Source organism: Phasianus colchicus, chromosome 1 (assembly GCF_987193195.1).
Source record: "Phasianus colchicus chromosome 1, bPhaCol1.hap1.1, whole genome shotgun sequence".
NCBI classification, from domain to species: domain Eukaryota; kingdom Metazoa; phylum Chordata; class Aves; order Galliformes; family Phasianidae; genus Phasianus; species Phasianus colchicus.
The window spans coordinates 127300739-127323530 of NC_143436.1; the positions used below are offsets into that span (position 1 = coordinate 127300739).

Here is a 22792-nt window from a genome sequence, read left to right on the forward strand (position 1 = left end):
AACTGTATTGCTCCTAATCACCATTCCTTCATTCTTTTGCCTAGAACTCATTCAGGAGGAATTTTTTATAAGAAATATTTAGGATGATTCATCCTCTGTGAGAGAGGAGGTGTGAGGTCCACATAATAAAATGTTTGGGACGTTTTCACAGTAGAAAAGGAAAACAGTCTGCCTCTTACTTCTTTTCTCTTTTTATCTGAATTCTGAGTTTTCCAGAAGCTGTGATAATTTTCAAGCTCTGATTCATTCCATTGTCAGGCTATGACAATTGTTTTAGACTAAAATCAAAGTGATGCACTGTTTAGGTGAGCATGTGCCATAGCAGTATAGCTACGTACATTTTGAGATAGGCAACTTAGTTATCTCAAGATATAGGCAAAATCAAATATCTCATAGATAGAGATATCAGATTTGCAATACTAGCACAAGAAAGACAAAGATAGCTTTCACACATTCTCTTACACAAGCTTAAGCCATTTAAGTAACACAGGTTGTGTCTAGTTTTAGGCACAAAGGCAATTAAAATGATGTATATCAGCACTGTGGAAGACAATTTTTATATCTTTCCTGTTGGCTCTTTCATTCTTCTGTTGGCACCAGATATCTCTATTTTTATATGCTGTTATTCAGCCCAGTTAATACTGCCGTCAACCAGCTCTTCCCATATTCACTACTACTTCTCTAATATTGACTGGTTGCCTTCCACCTATTTCAACTTACATGAGTGACTACCACAGCAGTAGAATCATGACGGCAATTTCTAAGCTGTGATTATATTAATCATTTCACTTCGAATGATAAATCTGATCTTCTAAGCTCTCATTACTTACACATGGAAGGTCACTTATGTAGGTAGAGCTTGTAAAAAGTGTGACATTTAAGAATATTTTAAATTACTCATGATTTCAAAAATTATTACATATAGAACCTCTAACATTTAATGACTCAAAGGAGGTTAGTAAAAAAAAAAAAAAATAGAAGTAATCATTGCCTACTTTGGTGTATGCTTTATAAATAGGAAGAGTTAAACTGTTCTCAGATCTGTAAATTTTCAGCCTTGCACTTGCACACTGTGGTGATATATGAAATGGACTTTTTCTGGAAAGGAAGCCAGCTGCCTTTTGAATAAAAAAGTAGCAGAATACCTGTATTCAAAGGAAGTCAGATGTTGATATTCTTCACCACTCTAGACCACTATCTTACTTTTTCCTCTTGTAATGAACCAATAATTCTGCTAAGTTGAAAAATAAAATAATATTTTCTACTTCTTTATGTTCACTGCGTTATCTTTTCTTAGGGATAAGAAGTTGCACTTCTTAATTTAAACTGCACTATCTGTAGGAAAAAATAACTATGACATATGGCATTTTTTTTCACTTTGTGTTGATAGGAAAATACAAAAGCCTTTCAAAATAACAACCCTCTTTTCTTCCTCATCAATTCTTCCATCTGCCAATGAAGGAAACTCTTACCCAAACTTTTGCTCAGAAATAGGAAACTGAATTTCAGAAATGTTATGAAAATTACTGAAACATCATCTGAGATAAATGTTACTCTCAGAATAAGAATTAGAAATCTAAGACAAATTTTCTGACTCCTGGCAATCCTTTTTTTAATAGGCAACAATGCATTCTCATCACTCATGACTACTCTTTGCCAGACTGAAAGGGAGGGAAAGAAAAATTTTCCATGGAATTTAAGCAAACACTTCTTTTCTCGTTGAAATGACCATTATGAAATCCCACAAGAACATATTCAGAAGTGGCTTTTCAAGTAGAGCATAATATTGCAGCAAGAAATCTTTGTTTGCAAATTTTACTTTTATTTTCTTTTCACTCAGATTCCCCTTTTCGTTCTTTGTTTTTGGTTTTTCTTTTCAGCACTCTACGTACAACACTGTGCAGAAAGTAGAGTCAACTGCAAATGTCTCCTTTGCATTAAGGTGTGGATGATTCTAGAACAATGTAGCATCAATGAAAAATCACATTTTCCTCATAAGTTAACATAAAAAAGCAAACGAGACATTCAGAAGCTTTGTTTTACCATTAATTTTTTTGTTATAAATCATTTTGTGCAAGAGTTTATGAAATAATATATTTTGCTTAATATTTTGAAGGGCTTAAGATTCTTGAGAAAAGATCAAAATTCTCAGTATCAGATGTTACATAAACAGCCATAGAAATAAGATGAGATCCTTGCTCTGAAAAATAACGATTTTTTTTTTTCTCTGACAATTATTAAAAGACAAAATGAGACATGCTTTTCTTTAGAATTAGTTATTCAGTAGTACCCTGAAAGGTGATCCAGTTCCTCCCTGACAGCTTAATAAATGGAATAAAAAGCATTCTTTAGGATGTATAGAAAATGGAAGTCTACCTCTCTATATTGTGGACAAACTTCATTCTCTTTGAATGTGCTGTTGCTGTGAAGTAATTGCATTAATGAACATCAACAGTTAAAAGGCAGAAGGAAGTACTTTTTCATGCTATATATTGATAAAACACCAGTCAAACTTCTGATGAAAGAACTTTTTATTTACAACTGATGTTCTTTCTGAAGAGCACATCTCTTTGACTCACATATATACAACATTTCATGGGAGGACAAACCGATTACTTAAAATAATTCCTCATTTGGGATCTTTATCTACATTGCAGCGTTTTAACTGAGGCTAACACAGAACATAATGCCTGTTTCATTACAGTACTTCTGCTCTCATTGAATTTAATGACAAAAAGCCTCCCTGACTTCAGAAATGTCAGGTCAGACTTTATGTGAGCCATATACCACTGAGATATATAATCCTTTCCTCAGAGTACAGAGCTATAGCAGACTTTTGAGTAGCTTGTTGCAGATATGGGGGAAGATTCATATACATTACACAATATGTAGGACAGCAAATTCACTTTTACTTGCATTAGTAATGAAAAAGTTAAGAACCTTGTGCCCTTGCTTGAGTAAAGGATTTACTTGAGTCCATTGCAGGACATGTTCTGCAACTGTTGTATCAGAAATTATCAAAATTTGCAAGATATGCCTGTTTTTTGTTTTGATGTAAAAAAAAATTTCTTTGACTTGGTTAATTGAATCATTGGCTTTCTGAGTCCAGTGAGCAGAATTTTACATAAAAATGCATAACTTACTCTTTCAGTTGGCTACAAAGACTACTGGAAATAAAGAAAAGTCCCGTATTGCTAAAGGTGCTATAAATTTGTTGTTTATTATTGTTGTAGTTGTTGGTTTTTGCATTTTTTTGTAATTAAATAATTCTTCATTGAATAGTATTATTCAGCATATAATCAGCACTTGCTTTTTTGCAGATACTGTTTTGCCATATTCATTAGTCCCAGGTATTTAGGCAATAGGTATGGCAGTTAATACCTACATGAAGGCAAGTGAATCACACACTTGCTGCCTGCAGTGGAAGCCTTGACACCTAGTTCATGTGCAGTTGACAATTGTATTTTAGCCAAATTTTATCTAAGTAAATCAGGTGAGTCTTAACATGCTTATGTAGCTAAACTAGATTTCATTTCAAAGTAGGTCAGTCCCTGAAGCAATTAACTTTCAGATGAAGATGGCAGTAGATATAAAGCTTCATAGGTTGTTTCTAGACTAAAACTTACTGAACAGTTACCTGTACTGCAGTTCCTTTCTCTTCCCATCCCCCTTCTGCTTCCCTTTCCCCTTTCCCTTCCTCTCTGTCTCTGTTTTTCACAGTAATTATTTTTTTAAGTAAATCTATCTAGTTTCTGAAAGCAAGTTTTCAGGTGACAGCTTATTGTTTTAAACAGCCATATCCAACCCACAGCCTATCATCTGCATGCAGCCAGTAGGGTGACCTACCTGCTGCCCTGTATCATCATGGATTCATCTCTTGCCTGCCAAGTGGCCTGGTCCAGTTTCTGTCAATTCCAGAAGTTCCTCTTCACTCACTGTAGCCCACGCAAGCCAAAATTTTGGACACCAATGATTTTAAGCTTCAATTATTTCAGACTGGAAAGATAGACACTCCATTTTCTTTCTTTTCTTTCTTTTATTATACAGTTTTTGGATTGGACAAAAGAGAATCACAAAGTATCGGTGTCATTTTAAGTTGATCACTCTTAAAGAATATAGAATTTGCATTTGCTGTTCCATTTTTGTTAGAACAGTTTTTATTAGGAAAAAATATGTAAATTGAAGGAATTATTATCTTCCTGCTTAAGACAGTAGCTTTGGGTATAGAATAAGAGGAAAGTTACGTGCCTTTAAACATAGGACTCTTCCTTTCCAATCTGAGACATTCTGTGACTATGATTCTATTCTACAAACATGTCCATTTTTATTTTTATTTTTATTTTACTTTTCTTTTTAACCTTTACTCTCTTCCTTTTTTTTTTTCTATAAGATGAATCTTAAGATTGTAATAACACATCTCCATTTTTATATCTACTTAAAATTATCTTTGTTCTATTGTTTGTATTATTTATAATATTGATATTATGAATATAATGATGTTATTATTTTAATTATTTTTACAGTAGCATGGGCTCCTGTAACTTTTCCTCACTACACTCTACATCAAAACTACAACATCATCAAAAACCTGTTGTAGGAAAAAAAAAAAACAACAGGAGGGCAAAGATTTTGAAATTCAAGTTTCTCATTTAAATAACAGCCTTATTTTCTTTAAAATCTCTTTAGTGAAACATCAGTTTTATTTACATGATTATATATATTCCTTTGAAATAATTTCAGCCAACTTTTTCAAAATCATATTGCCTAAAGTATTTTTTTTTTTGGCTGTATTGAAATGGATTTTAAGAATTAATAAATCTTGAAAATAAAAGTAAATTCTGAACTCTCCAAAATGACATTACAAAAATGACAAAATAACCCGTCTTGACATAAATATTGCAGCTCAACTGAAAAGAAAAAAGTAGGTTATTCACTTGAAAATTCAATAAGCTTAAAAAAGGATGTACCTTGGTCTTCTGTAAGGATGAAATGGAAGTATTTAGGCAATCCAAAACCTATTCTTTATTTTGCCCTTGCTTGCTGAGTCAAACTGATAAAGTTGTTTTGTACTTTTGTCTGTATGAGAATCTTCTTGTTCCCATGCTTTTCTTCAGTTTCTGAGATACCTGAGGCTAGAGGGTTCAATTTTCAGTCCTCAGTCAGGACTTTCAGGCAGTACTAAGGTAAACTACACTGTATGTCAGTTTGCAGCTGCCCATATCTCCCACTGCACACGGGTGTGTTCCTGGCCATCCACCTCACTAGCCTCATCCTCACCTGACTGTAGGAGCCAGCTCTCAGCCAGATTATAGAATCACAGAATCATACAGTTGTAGGGGTTGGAAGGGACCTATAGAGATCATTGAGTCCAGCTCCCCTGCCAAAGCAGGCTCCCTACAGTATAGGTCTTAGTTTAACAGATACCTCATGTTACCAGTCCTTTATAAATCTTGCTTTTACATAAGTGAAATACATTTAAATTCTAAGTTATGGGTTAATCAAGAGTTTTTCTGCTTGCTTTCTGAGCCAAAAAGTGTATGGCACTGGCTGTGTTCTCATGCTAATAAATCTCAATTTCAGTAGGATTAATTAACTTATTTTCAATATGGTGCTACAGTCTTCACATGGTTCTTTCATCCTGGGGGCTGGGATGAAATCAAGAGATAGAAAGGAACTGTCAGCCAACATTATACTGTCACAATTCGTCTTTGTATTCATGGATCCCTTCAATTAAATCATCTGCAAAATAATTCTTTTTTTAATTGAGCAGAAACTTGTAATATCATTGAATATTTTTAAAATTTACATTCATAAATTATTTTCAAGAATGATCTTTGCAGACTATTCCTAATTAATAAAAATTCTGGCCTGTCAGGACCACCCAGGAAAAGTACCTAGAGCAGCGTACCATTTAATTGAAAACACACTTACAGATCAACATATAATTTAAAGTTAAGAACATCTATATAGCTGGAAACCAATACACACTGTAATATTTTCTTTGAGTTTACCAGCTGGGAATGAATCTCCCATCAGTGCTTCATTCTTGATATAATCCATCAGGTGTGCCTTCAATTTTCTATTTTTATAATTTGATCTGATTTTCTGGACAACTTCAAGGCTCAAAGAAGAGGTTTTCCCAGTCTAGTAACTTTAATTGCTAAAAGCAGATTCTTTATGTTGGTAATTTTTGTCTTTATAATCTCCTGGAATACAGAAAATGAAAATAAAAGACTTCTTGAAGATCTGGTTTGTCAGATATTACATTCCAAAGAGTTAGTGCTTTTACTGTATCAGAGATTTATTTCATGAACTAAGTAAATTGCTTTTATCCCTTGACATGGTGTCATGATTTGCAAATGCAATCTGCATTATTCAATAATGCCAACAGTTGATTTCCAAGAAGCACCTATTTTAACCCTCTGTTATAATGGTAAGTAAGCAGTAATCTGTTGAGCATGACCTTGCAGTATTCCTGAGGGAATACACAGGGAAGCAAATTCTGTTATCTTCCAGGAGATTATTTAAAACAATCAATATGTTCTTGTAATATACATGCCATGCATATTTGACTTATTCTTAATGGATTTTTGTCAGCATCACTCAAACAGCAATGTAGGGGTGCTTCTGGCTTGACCACAAAACTTACTCATTCTGTACAGATCCCACAGTAAGGCAGCGAGCACAAGAACTGTAGGTATAAATAAACTGGCAGAGGGTTTGAGCCTATCCAAGATCTAGTCTCTTTGTATAATCCTGGTAAGGCCATTTGGAATATGAAGTTACCTTTTTATTGGTATTAGCAAAATCATTCAAAATATATGTAAGGTAAGTGAACACTTGTCATAAACTGTCATAAACACAGCCTCTCCTCTTACAGAATATGATTAATATATTTATTCATTTTCTGTAAGCTGATATCAATCCAGAACTGTGTGTAGAAGCAGAAGTATGATCTATTCTCAGCTGAAAGTCGTGCTGAAAAATTTTTACCAGTGCAGTCAGTAGCATAGATATGTTCCTTTGTACTCAGTTTAGCAGTGTTGGAGGTGTTGTGCAATAAAGAAGGATTAAAACATTCCTGTACAGAAAATTCTAGAGTTCAACCCTGTGAGCTGCACTGTCTGATATAGATATTACTGCTAATAAAATTGCTAGGATACCATCCAAAAAATCTCTGTATGTGATTCTGGTTTAAGACTAAATGAAAGAGATGAAATACTTTTGAATCTGTCACAACTTCTCATGTGTAGAATTCAAGAAGTAGAATTCTTTACATAAGGATATCAAGTCTCAGTGAACCTACAATTCTAACTTGTTTAGTTATATTGCTTAGGGCTGAGTAGCTTTCTTAATACTTATTTTGCATTCAGTTCTCTATTAATGAGAATAGGTTGCATAATCATTGAAGGATTGTAATTGTAAAATAATTTAGCAAACATCTGTCCACTTTATCTGATCATTGTGTGTTTGCTATCTTTTTTGAACCTCAGACATTGGTTTCCAGCTTATCCAAAATGACAGCAAGCTCAGTGAATAGTGTACCACCAACAACTGTTTTGACATTGACTAGATGTTGAAAGTGATTTGCTCAGCTCTTTATTATTTCTTCAGAATTTTGTGAGCAACACATTAGCTGAATATGTGTTTAATAACAATTAAAATAAACTATTAAAAAATAAACAAGATAATAAAAAAAAATTCCTTTCTGGCATCTGTGATGAAAATTATTTATTATAAGTTTGAGCATTAGTCCTTAAACCATTTAATTGAACCGTTTTTGGTAGCTTTGACTGAAGTAGTCAGCCATTAAATGTGAAGGTCTCTTCCTCTGGTGCCTGAAGGCAACAGGCAGCCTGGGTGCAGAAGATGTATATCTCACCTTCCAGCGATTAGTTTGTCAAAGACACAAGATCTATGAATATACTTATTTAACCTGCCAAAAGGGTATAGTACAGCCTGAAAAGTCATCATCAAACTTGATGTAGCAGAAAATTTCTAACTGTTGATTAGATTCAGACATTTGTTTAATCTGAACATGTACTTCAGTGCATCAATAGGTCAAGTAGTCTATGAGTGCAGCCTAGTAATATTGGAATCTTGAGTCAGCAAGTTAATATGCCCCTACGTACCTCAAATGATTTTCTTTTGGGATGTCTCTTAAAGAGAAAGAAAGTATAGTGTAAGTCTAGAAAAATAGATAAAGGTTGTGTTCATTCTAACTGCATGATTTCTCCTCTTTTAGACAAAACCTTAAGTGGTGTACCACACGCAGACAGGAATTTAAAGTTCATTATTATTTCTAAAATAAAATTAAGCAAAATTAAGATTTTAAACTCATTCATCTTTGTAAAAAAAAAATCATATTTCTATCATCAGGGGACCTACAGTGTGGGAAAGGTTGAAAAAAAGAAGAGAAAGAAAAATAAAATGGAATTTAGCTCAACTTAATGTCACTATTGTTAAGAGAAGCATAAATTAAAAAATAGGTATGTTCTTTGAACTCCCTGAAACAGCTATATAAATAATATGCTTGGAACATTTCATTCTGAAAGGAGAAAATTTCTATGGCAATACTTTTTTTCTAAACAATGGAATATTGTTCTTACTGAGTTCACTTGGAAAGTGTCGTATCATGCGTATCATCCTAAAGCTCTTGGTTGTTACGGAATTAGTAGTATTTTCAGTTATTTGGATGAATTTTTTAACACTTTTTATTCACAATATTTTACAAATTTTGTTCCATACATTTACTTACTCATAATTTCTCTGGCCCCATGAAATAAAATAAAATAATAATTAAAAAATTAAAATAACAACCACCACAACAAAAAACTCCTTACAGGTCCAATGCACAATAATTAACAAGGTTCTGCTGTTTTAGTCAGGTCAAAGCTATGTGACATATTTAGATTACTATGCCTCCTATGTTGCAAGTTATGAAGTGTGCAATTATACAATTCATTATTGCAGATAAAGTCATTACACATACAAGCTTCTAAAAGAAGCTGTCTGTGCTACCACAAGTATTTTATGAATTAAAGTATACTCATTTACATACCTGTATTTATGCATACATATGAATTTATATTTTTATAGATGTACGTGTGCACACATATTTGTAGGGTAGTGTCGTGTTTTTACAGGTGAATATTATCTTCACTATTGCTATATGTCTATTTTCCTACATAAATCCATAAGAATTGGACATATGCATGTGCCTAAATGCTATGCAGATACTTCTTTTCCACAGGTAAAATGATAATTTAGAACGAATGTTTATATTTTAATTAAGAAAAAGATTCCATGTCTTTGAAGCTATTTCTAAAGCTCTTCTTCCCGAATTACACTGACTCTTATGCAACATTAATATGACAAACTTGTTAAAGAGGGAAATAATAGTTAAAGAGTTCAGGGATTTTTTAAAAATTTTCAAAATTTTTTTAAAAATTTCAAATGACTTTTAAAATAACTTTTGTTTATTCCTTAAGATTTCCCCCGGACGTTATTTCCAAGCTTTCTCTATTATTTAACTAAACACACCGCTGAAACAAAATGTTTTGCTCATTTCAAGGCAAGATTTTTTTCTGAATCTCATTTTTTTCTGACAGGCCGTTATCGGGAGGATAATTCTATAACTATCTGCTTTTAATCAGTCCCAAAATTTAATTAATAACTAGTCAGTAGTGAGCTGCAAAGCTAAAACTGAAATCTGGGGTGGAAAAAAGGGGAATGGAGGGGGGGGAGAGGGCAGGAATGCACTGTTCAGAGTGAAAGAGACATTTGCTGTATCTTTTATCTGTGATGAAGTTTCCAGCAGAGCAGGCAGTGGTGAAAGTTTGTGTAGACAGCTATTTTTCATAGCCTATTTGCGAATCATCGGTAACTTGTACACTTGCTTCTATGAAAGTAGTCTGAACTCTCTCTGGCGCAGGTCTATACACATCCGTGAATAACAAAATAAAGGATAATTCTGTCAACAACATGTGTCTAAAGAATTCCCTCACAAAGGAGTCTTCAAGTGACAGTTTTGTGTCCTAGATGGATTGAAACTGAGTGCTTTGTTTATTCATTTTGGGGAACAAATCCTTATTAATCAACTGTAGGCTAAATACAAAGATAAACCCCAGACAGAGGTAGTTATTTAGAGCAGCAACTGCACTAGCATATGTCAGAAGGAATTAAAAATGAATTTCTTTCAGCATTTAATTTAGACTATTAATACCAGCAAAGGAACTTTATTAGAGTGAGAGAAAATGGATTTCAGATTTCATCAGTTCAAGAGAACTAACAGACAGAGAATCTAACCATATTTAGGTCAAGGTTGGATTATAAATTCAGAAACTTCTTCTTAATAGAGTATTTCCCTATTGATTCCTTTCTTTGTGACTCCTACTGAGTCTGCATCTGTTCGTTCTCACAGAATGTGAAATAGATGCAAATATGATACAGTTTGTTGATTAAATTCTTGGCTATGTTTATCTGTTGCAAGCCTTATCATCAGACAGTCTATTTAATCAAACAGTAATCTTCAGTTAATGGTGATCTTTTCCAACAACTGTATCCACAGACCCTGTAGTATCCTGTATTTATTGAAGATCTGTGTCTTCATGGAATTTAACACAGTTATGTTAAAAAAAAAAGAAAGAAAGAAAGAGGAAAGAGGATTATTTTTAGTTACAGGCAGTACTACATATAACATTTTTCCCTGTCCCAAGATTGTAAATATTTTCTTGATAAGAACTAACATCTCTCTAGTACAGGCCAGAAAATTATTTATTACATTTCTGAAATTCCCCATGGTTATGCAAAAACATGAACAAATCAGCTTTTTTGCAGGTTGAGTCTTTTATTCTGATAGTTGAGGTTTATTTGTTGAGCAAACCTAAATCTGTCATTTTACACTCTGTGTTACACCCATGATTAAACAAGAAGGAAAAAAGTTTCTGTCTTTCCTCTTCCTCTAAAAACTTCTCTACACTTAGATGGCATAGTATTTCAGTATTCATAAAAAAATGTAGGAAGGTTGGTGTTTAAAAAAGTGAAGAATTAGAGCTGCTGGTATACTCACATTAGAAGCAAACAAACTCCCACTGTAGTAGCAGTGAGAGTTAGTGATGAGAATAGACGTGTGGGTTATAAAATAGGTATTTCTTTTTTTATCAAGCACATTTGTTTTTAATGTTATTTTGAGTGCTACCATCCTCTGGAAGTCCTTTCACCTGGCTGATTTTCAGTGTCCTGAGACCAAACAGATCAAACACAAATTTTCAAGAATCTTACTTGTCCTGTCTGGCAGGACATGTGGCTGTCTAAATTTTTCTTAAAAACACTCAGCAATGAGGCTTCACTATGTACCCCAGATAATTTATTATAATATTTCACTAGCCATTAGATATTATTCCTAAAATGCAGATTTGTTTATGATCGCTATAATTTAGCCCACTGCTTTTTGTCCTATTTAGGCAGAAAACTGTTCACTTGTTCAGCAGTGGTATGACACTGCTGTTGTATCACAAATTAGTCTTTTCATCTTTCATTTGAACAGCCCAATTTCATTCAATCTTTCCTGTAGATCAGATTCTCTAGAACTCTCTGGAGTCTCTCCAGTAGTATAAGAAGGTTCTTGAAGTGCTGCCAAAAATTGGTGACATACTCAGTTGAGGCATTGTCAGTGCAGAGCAGAACAGAATGATCATTTGTCTGTATAATATTTGCATTTTTCATAACAGCACGATACTGGTGTGCTCACGTTGTTCTTGTGATCCACCATAACCCATAGCTCATTTTCTAAAAGACTGACATCAGTATAGTTCAATTATCAGACCTGATCTTTATTCAGTTTATACATGCTTGAATGAAAGTGATGTATTTTCTGTACTGAATGATATTTTTATTACACCAATTTGCCAAGATTTTATTAAACTCCATGTACATAATCCTAACACTCCAACCTTGATGTCATCTGCAGATTTAAAAATCATTTTCTCAGCCAGACAATGATTAAGTTATTAAAAAAAACTGGAAGTTCCCTGCATGGAAAAAGGGAAACACCACTCTCATTTTTAATTAAAGTAGAAAGGAAGACCCAGGAGACTACATGCCAATGAGACTCATTTCTGTGCCTGGGAAGACCATGGAATAGATCCTCCTGTAAGCTACATTGGCACATGCAAGATGAGGAGATGATTCAAGACAGCAAGCATGGCTTCAGCAATGGCATATCATGCCTTACCAATCTGATAGCCTTCTACTATGGACTGACAGCAACTAAGGAACTAAAGGAAGAGCAACTAATGTAGTTTGTCTACCTGGACTTGTCCAATGCTTTTGATATGGTCCCACAACACATCATTATCTCTAAGTGGAGAGATGTGGATTAGAATGGTGGACTGTTTGACAGATAAATAATTGGTCAGATGGTCTCAGCCAGAGTGTAGTGGTCGACAGATCTACGTCGAGGCGGAGGCTGGTGTCACAGAGCTAACTAGATCAGTTTATGCCCGTGACAGGGGGCAGTAGGACCCTGCCCTCCCCACCCCCTACCTGGGCCCACAAAATGGGAAGGAAGGGGGAAAAGGAAAAAAACAGTGGCAACAATCTATGGAGGTAAACTTATTTTACTAACTATGATATCGGAATGCAAAATAATACAATATAATACAATCTAATTGAAATTGAGACTAATAAATCAAATAAGATATGAGAGAGAGTTCCCGAGACCGAGTCAAACCTGAAAAGCTTGGAACGGCTAAGAAAGCACCTCCAGCACCCACTGCCAGGCAGTAAGAGACCGCCCCCCCCCCGGAAGGGTCAGATCCCATGACTTCCGTAATGTATAGGGATAGGTACGTAGAATTAGAGCATTAACACTTTAATTCCAGTACATGATGTTTTGATGTGGAATATTGAAAATCAAATAAGCAAAAACCAAAACCATGACAGCTGGTGATGAGTGATGTCCCCCGGGGGTCCATCTTGGGACCGATACTCTTTATCAATGACCTAAAAAGTGGGATTGAGTGCATCCTTAGTAACACCATCCATAGAGAACACCAATATGAGTGGTGCCGTTGCTACAAGAGAAGTATGTCATTCAGAGGGACTTGGACAAGTTCGAAGAGTGGGTTCAGTTAGTCTGTGTGAAACGTGTTGCACTTGGTTTGAGGCAATCCCAGGTACAAGTTCAGGCTGGGAGAGAACTCCTTTGAGAGCAGCCCTGCTGAGGAGGACTTGAGAGTCTCGGTGGACAAAAAACTCAACATGAGTCAGCAGGGTATTCTTGCAGCCCAGAAGGTAAACTGTATCCCAGGCTACGTTAGAAGAGAGGTGGCCAGCAGGGTGAGGAAGGTGATTGCTCTCATCTCCTCTGCCCTCATGAGGCATCCAGGTTTGAGGGCCCTAGCACAGGAAAGATGTGGAGCCTTTGGAGAAGGGCCACAAAGATTAATAGAGGGCTGAAGCACCACTCCTATGAAGAAAATTTGAAGGAGCTGGGCTTGTTCAGTTTCGAGAAGACTCTGGAGGGACCTCACCGTAGCCTTCCAGTTCTTAGAGGGAGTTTATATAAACAGAAAGGATATAAACTTTTTGCATAGGTAGATAGTGATAGGACAAAAGGAAATGGCTTTAAATTGAAAGAGGGGAGATTTAGATCAGATGTCAGGGAAATTTTTCACTGAGAGGGTGGCGAGACGCTGGAACAAACTGCACAGAGAGGTGGTGGATTCATAGAGGGATTTAAGGCCAGGCTGGATAGATCCCTGGGCAGCCTGATCTAGTGACTGGCAGCTCTGCCTATAGCAGTGGGGTTGGAACTTGGATCTTTGCGGTCCATTCCAACCCATGCCATTCTATGATTATGATTCAAATGTAAGTTTTGAAGAAACTTAATGTCACTATTGTTAAGAGAAGCATAAATTAAAAAAAAATAATAAATTAAAAAATAGGTATGTTCTTTGAACTCCCTGAAACAGCTATATAAATAATATGCTTGGAACATTTCATTCTGAAAGGAGAAAATTTTGAAGAAATCAATACATGTCCTTCAATTTGATAGTGAATCCTCTTTGGAAATACTTTTCATCTACTGAGAAGGCTCCTTGTATAACACTAGAAAAATTTTGTGAGTTCAACCTTTACTTTTTTTTCCACTGAAGCCTCCCAAAAGCTGCTGCTACTTGTATGGTTCCACTATGTCATTCACTAAGCTACCTCAGGTAAGTGGAATTTTCAATAGTGTTCATGTCAGAATGCACACATTTTCCAAGATTTTATAACTGGAGTGTTGTTTTTGGGGAGAGAAAGGGGTTTTGGTTGTACTGTAGTCTTAATGTTGAATTTAAAAATATAAGTGAAAGAAAAATATTGTCTTTAAAAAAAATTGCTTTACAGAGGAGGTAATACATGTAACATCTCTTTTGCTCAAGACCAGTAAGAAGGGATGATATTCATCTATTTCCCTTAGTGTCTGTAAAAGAGATATTTATTCTGGTTACTATGATTAGGGCAATACCATTAGACAGAAGATCCATAGAAACTATAAGGCCCAGGTAAGACACAGATTGCATTGCAAGAACTGTAAAAAGTGTGCAGTAACAAATCTATGATGTATGACCAAAAGTGTTGGGGAAAATTACTACATAATTTGATTCATTAAGTTTCAAATGGTATTTTCATAGGCATGACACTTTATATGCCCAATTTTGTGCTCACTTTATGTGATGAGTTTATACACATGGTCAACTGGATATATGAGGACTGCTGCCTTCTACTTTTTTACATTAGCTCACAATGTCAGAGGCTGATTTTGGTGGCATGGCAATAGAGATGGAACCTTCCTACCAATATTCCATTACTTTTTTGTTGCCGTGAGACAGATGGCAACAGAGGGGCAGTCTGACACAAAGGCGTCTGACATGGAAGTGCAAATGAAGCAAAGGTGCATCTTTGAACTCTTCCATACAGAAAAAAAAAAAAGATGCAGATTGTTCTCCTACCTATGGAAATAAGTATTTGTAAAACACATGTAAAGAGTAGAAATAAACCAGCAAAATAAATGCTTTATATCTTCAGTTACTAACTCAAGGTACTTTGTGCAAAATCCATGTTGGTAGAAGAATACATGCTTAAAAATCAGTAATTTTGAAAACCATTTCATATAATTTTTTCTTAATTTACCAGAGCTGTTGTAGGGCCATGGAAATGCAGGATAAACAAAAAATTTCTTAGAGAAACTCAAAAACTGACGTTTCCTTTCAATATGGAGGTTTTAAATGTTCTATATCAGTGCAAAAATAATAGAACTGTAAAATAATGTAGGTTGCTTTGAAAGTTATCTTGGTAATAGTACTATTCAAATTAGAGATAACAAACACACCGGGGTTGCTAAGAGCTTTATGTCAATCAGATTTTGAAAGTTTTGAATCATGGAAGTATAACAGCCTATGTGGTAAGCAGTTGCATGGTATGACCAATCTCATTAGAATTTTTTCTTTTATATCTAATCTCAGTTCACTTTACTGCAGCTTACAGCTGTTGCCTCTTGCACTTTTGGTGTGCATATCCAAGAACTGTCTTATTTTGTCTTGCCTAAGACAAAAAACTGTCAGATTTTTGGAGACAACATTAGATTCCCCCATGCCTCCTTTTTCTTCTCCCAGTTTCTGCTCGTGCATCATACTGTTTTTCCCCATTTCACTCTACTGTTTCAAAGGATGACTGGTTTTGTTCTTGATCCCATGTAGTTAAAGGGTTTTAAACAACCAGAGAAGATGAAAACCATTCCACAAAAAAAACACTTAGGCAGAAAATTATTAAATATTCTGAACCATGTTTTCTTTTTCAGATTTCTCTTTCTTCCTCCTTTCTTTTCTTCTTTCCTTCCTTTTTTATTTCCTTCAATTTTTATAAAATATATAAACATATAGGCAGCTGTGTGAGATTTTATAAGTAACAAGCGATGTGATATCTCAAAGCCTAGCTTCATGAGCATTGTGGTGCACTCCCCAGTGTGCTGAGAGCTAAATCTTTTACTAGCTCATCATGACATAAAAAAAAGTTTGCTACTCTAATAACATTTTCCCATTAAAGTAAGACTGCATTTCTTATACATCCCTGTATTTCAGCTATCTATAGAACTATTGGTACCTGTTTTAAAAGATTTTAAGATTATACATTAAACAATTAAACAATTAAACATTAAACAAATTTTCAAAGTTGTTTAGGCAGTTATGTATATTTTGTTTTCCAGTTGTCTTTTATTTTACCAACCTATCTAGAGTCTGAGAATCATAGAATCATAGAATCATAGAACCACTAAGGTTGGAAAAGACCCACAGGATCATCCAGTCCAGCCATTCACCCATCACCAATGGTTCTTGCTAAACCAAGTCCCTCAACACAACATCCAAACGTTCCTTGAACACCTCCAGGGTCATGACTCCACCACCTCCTGGGCAGCCCATTCCAGTGAAGAATTACTTCCTAGCATCCTCTCTCCATCTCCTCTGGCACAACTTGAAAACAGTGCTGAGTACAGGGGGACAGTTACTTTCCTGTTCCTGCTGGTCACACTACTTCTGATACAAGCCAGGATGCCATCTGCCTTCTTGGCCACCTGGGCACACTGCTGACTCATGTTCAGTCTAGCATCAATCAACACCCCCAGGTCCATTTCCTCTACACAGTCTTCCAGCTACTCTGCCCCAAGCCTATAGCGTTGCCTGGGGTTATTGTGGCTTGTTGAATTTCATTCCATTGGCTTCAGCCCAGCTATCCAGCCTATCCAGATCCCTCTGTAGGGCCTCACTACCCTCAGTCAGATCGACACTTCCAGCCAACTTGGTGTCACCTGCAAACTTACTGGGGGTGCACTCAATGCCCTCATCCAGGTCATCAATAAAGATATTAAACACACCCCAGCACCGACCCCTGGGGAACTTCACTCGTAACCAGTTGCCAGCTGGATTTAACTCCGTTCACCACCACTCTCTGGGGCCAGCCCTCCAGCCAGTTCCTTACCCAACCAAGAGTGTACCTGTCCAAGCCATGGACTGCCAGCTTCTGCAGAAGAACGCTGAGGGAGACAGTGTCAAAGGCTTTAGAAGATTACTAGCACATACTCATTATTTAGTAACTGCTTGCTTTGGTGCCAGCTTCACGTTTTAAGTGTTACTTAATGGTAATAAAAGCTCTAAATAGCATTGTAATAGTTTACATTCAAGAGCATGTTTTTTGTGTTTGTTTGTTCATTTTTAATGTATTTGTTTATGATATAATACTCCTTTTTTCAGTACTGTTGACAGTATTGATAAAAATAATTTCAGGGTTTTACATCTAAAGACATGTTATTTTCCTAATATATGGATCAGTTTATATTAGTTATACACCCAGTTGAAAGAAAAAATGCTTAATGGCTGATATTTGTCATTCCTATTTGAAAAAAAAGTGGATTATTAGAAATGTTTTATTTACAGGTTATTTGTTGGTAGTAACAGTTCGGTTTCTCATTGATTGGTGTGTAAACCTATCTTCCACAGAGCTGGAAAACCTGCAGTTTACTTATCTAATCTCATTTTACTAACTGAGTGACCTCTTTCTTCTCAGATGACAACTTCTAGCTTCAAGCAAGCATTGTGCTTCTTTGTCAAAGTCTTTTTCGGATTACTACTGAATGGCCTGAAGGTGACTGATTTCTATTCTAGTCTGGTAATGCATAGCCTGTACATGACACCAAATTCTTGAAAAATCTGATGTTGAACTGTTATACTGAAATGTATGTGCATGCATTTGCTTCTTCCTTGCTTGATATTTTTTAATTTGAGTATATACTAGGGAAGTATAAAGGACTTTTATCTGAATGTTAAAAAGAATGTTGATGCAGAAATTTATTCTCTTTCTGTCTGAGCTACAGCTATAATTCCTAGCTGGTTTAGTACATTTGTAAAATGCTGTTCAGTTGCTCAGGGCTTGAATGGATGGGAGAAGATTTCAACTTTTCTAGTTGAATTTGCATGAAATAACTATTTGTTGCCCTCACTTTTATTTTTTTTTTTTAAACTATTAAGTTTAAATTGAGGAGAAAAAGATTCAATGTTATGTGATTATATCATGATGAGTTCAACAGAAACCTGTGAGGAATGCAGCTCAGAAGCAATGCCACCACCTTTTGCTTTAGTGCATAGTTTTGAATACTGATATATCACATAACACTTATTCTGGAAATGATATTCTTTCCTCTGCATTTTTAGTGTTGTTTTTTTTTTTTAAATAAAAAATATTTCATTATTAATTGCAAATACTGTGGCAAGTAGAACTTGAGTAGAACTCAAATCTCCCAACTTAGTACCCACCAGGCTCTAAAATCATTTTTATATGTTGCCCTGAGTATTCAGTGCCATCTATGCAATTTGATTTGAACTAGTCTTGTAGCATCTTCTTATTATAATTATTATTTTTTTATCATGTCATTTAGACTACAGAGGCATTTATCAAAGTCTGAACATCTAGTCTTGAACTGACAATAATATATCCTTGAAATATATTGAACATTTAGACTAGCTATTATTTTCTGGATTATTTATTAATTTAAACTGCCAATAGCACATGTTTTTTTCCTAGCACAATAGATGCTCCCAGCCATTTTGAATTTTAGTGGATTTAAATAGCATAGTTTTAAATTGCAAATGTCATCTACAGTATTTATCCTATGATTTCTTTTTAATTTCTTTTTGGAATTTCTGTGGGCAATGGAACTGGAAATAAGCTTCCTCTAGAGTATAACCACTTTTCAAGAAGTCTTAGAGAGCTAAGTATGCAAATCCTCTACTCATCTGCTCTAGTGTTGAGGCTCTTCATTAGACATGAGAAACTCAGCCCTGAAGGCATCAACCTAATCCCTGTAGACTTAACTGTACTGTGCTGTACAAAATCTCATGCTTGAGTTCACAGCTTTTTGCTTTTTTTTTTTTTTTTTTTGTCAACAAATTGCACTGGTGTGTTTCATCTCCATTGTTTCTTCTTACTCTTGCATATCAAAAATCACTCAGAGCAATTAGAAAATGTGCAGAAGTGACAGTTATTGCTGTTTTTGTATATTAAAAAATATGCTTCAGGCAGTAGCATACTACCTTACCTACAATGACTTAATCACTGATAGTCTATTTCTTCTCACTTCCTCTCCAGCTTGGATATTCTTCTTTACCTTTATTTCTTACTAATACAGGCTGATTTCTGCATGTTTCTCCACTTGTCTGTACCTAACAAATAACAATATCTGACATGAATTCCTTGTTAATACTTTACAGATGTAAAGTCACTTTAATTACTGATGTTTTGTATTTATTATACTTTCTTCACATTTTGAATAAAGAAAATCTCTTCAGATTGCAAGTGAGCAAAAAGATGCCAAAGTGTGTAAATATTTTTACATTTTTTTTTTCTGTTCTGTGATTATTGCTGTCTGCAATAATGTTTATAATGTTTTAATTCTTTACCTATTTCTTCAGTTTAGTTTGTTGAAACATTTAATTCTCCAAATTAAGATAATAGGAGATGTACAAGTAAGATATTTAGAATATATCAATATAAATTCAGAATATTTGCATAAGCATAATATTATACGCTAAGTTAATAATAATATTTAAATGTAGTTAACTACTAATAGATAGGTGTATGACAGATTAAACTGAAACAAACCAATTTTTATGCTACAAAAAGCTATCAACATAAAAACAAAACAAAACACATTCAGAATACTAGAGTATGTATAATCACTTTTTACTTTCCTGAACAAATAAAACACATTTCATCTTATCGTGGATCCTGAGAATCACTTAAGCTCATACATTACATTTCAGACGATTATTCAAAGTTAAAGTCCTGTTAAGAAACTATGCCTTGATAGTGTTATGTATCTGCTTTTATTTCTCATGCACTTCCAGGAGGATCATTTTCATGAAATCTGCATGTAGTTACATAACTGCAACAAATACATCCATGGCTAAACCACAGCAAGATTCTGTCAACTATTTCTAAGGTTTATTGAATTATAATATTCTAAGCAAACATCCTCTAAAGCCCATAGATGTTAGCAGTCGATTCAGTGAATAAGAGAAAACAACTAGGCAGTAGGTAGAGCCAGCAAGGTTAAATTTGGAGGAAAAAAGAATAAAGTAGACCACAGAGATCTTTTAGCTGCCTGTGAAAGATAGATATATGACAGGAAAATAGGACAACTGCACTAGGAATAATCATACTGTTCACATTATTTAAAGGATTCCACACTTACTGATACATCTAATAGCCAATCTGTTTTCATACTATGAATTCTCATCATGCTAATTAACAAGTTTCTTATTCTAGTAGAACAAATTCTAATTGTGATGACCTTGGCTAATAGATGGTCACTCAGTCACTTACTCATTTCCCCAGTTCAGCAAGAAGGGCGAAGGCAAATTGGAAAAAAGAGGAGTAATAAATCTTTTAGTTTGATGAAAAGAAGGGAACATTTCTTACCAGTTACTATCACAAACAAAACAGACTCAAAGTGGGGAAAAAGAATTTAATTCTTTTCCAGTTAAAATAGATTAAGGTATTGAGAGGCATACAAATGTGAAAACGTGGAATTTCTTCCAACGCATGCCTTCATTTCAGATTCTTCTATCTTCATATACATGCACACGAACAAGTGAGTCAGTTAAAAACAGTTTAATTTTTGTGACTTCACAAAGCAGTGTTTCTGAACTGACTAAAGGTTTGAAGATTTGGATGAAAGCTTAAGGATGAGTTTGTGTTTTTTCACCACAGTTCACCTGCCATTACTAGTCACTATCTACATGCTTAGATCTCAAACGGTCTATTGAGTAATCTTCCTTGCTTCTATGGTCTTATTTCAGTTCTTATGCTCAATGGATTTAATTGGCTTTTAGGGGTGACTGCCAGTGCTCTATCATTTTATCTGTTCAAGGGAACACCTCAAGAAAAACACTGGAAATGTCATTTTCTTAGTCTCCCTCTAGTCATACTGCTTTGCATGTTAGTCTCAGGCTGTGAACTCAGACTTGCTTTTTCCTGTGTTCCTGAAATGAATGAGATACAATAATTAAAAAAAAAAAATACGTAGTTTTTCATATATCACGAATAGTTTTTGTTGTATATTTGATGGGATTGCAGTATCTCCAACTACAGTAGCAGACTCCTTGGAAAGGTCTGATGTTATAAAGGTCCAGCATTTCAAGTGATCTTTATGATCGTTATGAAAAGAGCATATAACTTTTAAGTAACATGTTAAGTAAAATGCAATGAAGGTTGAATGAAAATCTTTTTTTTTTCCTAGAAAATTCCAAATGTATTTGCAGAGTAAATATAGTTTTCACACATGATTCAAGGAAATACAGCATGTACTTAAGAACAACAAAAATATTAAGTTTTATCATTATTGCAGTTGACATTCAGTGCTAGAAACATTCTGGAAGAGTTCTGGAAGAGAAATGCTAATCTCACACATGCACCTTGAAACAGTTGACAAACAAAACCTAGTGTCGGTTGTTCTTCCTCTTAAACATTTATGTAAGTGAAACATAAATTACACTCTGATCTTTCTCTAGTGATTTCCTGTGTACTTTTTTTTTTTACCAAATTAAAGTGTATTGACTTAGGAGTCAAAAAGTTTAGACAGCATGCTTTTTTGTTTTTTTATTTTTCCTTTTTTTTTTTTTTTTTTTTCCCTAGGGGCTGTAAATTTTGTAATCCATCTATCTTTACTGGAAATCAACCTTACATGAATGTATCGCACTATGTAAACAGTGGCAGAAAGCAGAGATGGAGAGAAGCACCAGTACCAAGTCATTTACACTGTGGGGAATCAGATTCCTTCTATCTTAGCAAAGGTGCAAACAAAGCAGATCTCAGCAGGTGGCAGGTACGTAATGGTGAGTGTGACCAAATCCATGACAGGAAATGTCTATGACATAGCCTGCTTGATCTGCTTAATAAATTAAACTCAGCTTTGTCACATTTCTTTTCTTTCCCATCCACTAAGAAAGGAAAAAATAAAAGTGCCAGAACACTTTGAAGCATTTTGAGAGAGAATTCATTTTACTTGAAGATGACTGACTTGAGTTAAATGGAGTAGAAAATACCTACAGTCTTTACATTTTTGGAAGTGGGAAGGGAGGGGAGGATTGAGTTGCCATAATATTGTATAAGAAGTAATATTATTGGTAATATGTGTTCTAGTATGACAAAACAGAAAACTCATAAATGCTAATTATTCCTTATTTCTATGATTATTTTTTTTCCTGTAATGGTATTCCTTTCCGTTATTGACATTATGAAGACAGGTAGTCTTGATTGCTAAACTAGTTACACACAAAGTTTAAATAAACTGTATAAATGCTTAACATAGAAGGTATTTTAAGTTAACTAATTTCCTGATTTGATGAAAAAAATAATTGTTCTGAACAAAAATAAAAAATGAAATTCAGTGATTAAAGAAATAGGAAATTCAAAAGAAAAATTTTAAGAAGAGACTTCTGTACTATGAACTCATTAGAGTCATAGAGACATGCTAGGCATCATCTGACTTTGGTTACAATCACCAGGCCTGATTCTGAACCCCACCCATATACTGACATCGCAGCCAGACCTCAGCCCATCTTCAGCCTTCAGGAAATGTAAGATGCCCGGGGATTGGGTGACAGTGACTGCACTCCAAACTGTCCTGCTCCCTAGAGCACCCCATAGACTTTTCTGCTGTTCCTAAATCCTCTATCAGTGTCATTTCAGGGCA

At 34.8% G+C, this 22792-nt stretch overlaps 1 long non-coding RNA gene across 1 annotated transcript in view; it reads left to right on the forward strand.

The window, feature by feature from the left end:
- LOC149920021 (uncharacterized) overlaps positions 1-22792 on the forward strand; it is a 51093-nt gene that overhangs the window by 14158 nt on the left and 14143 nt on the right. The window contains exon 2 of the long non-coding RNA XR_016463710.1: positions 17608-17685. This is a non-coding gene — a long non-coding RNA (uncharacterized LOC149920021). The remainder of the gene's footprint in view (positions 1-17607; positions 17686-22792) is intronic.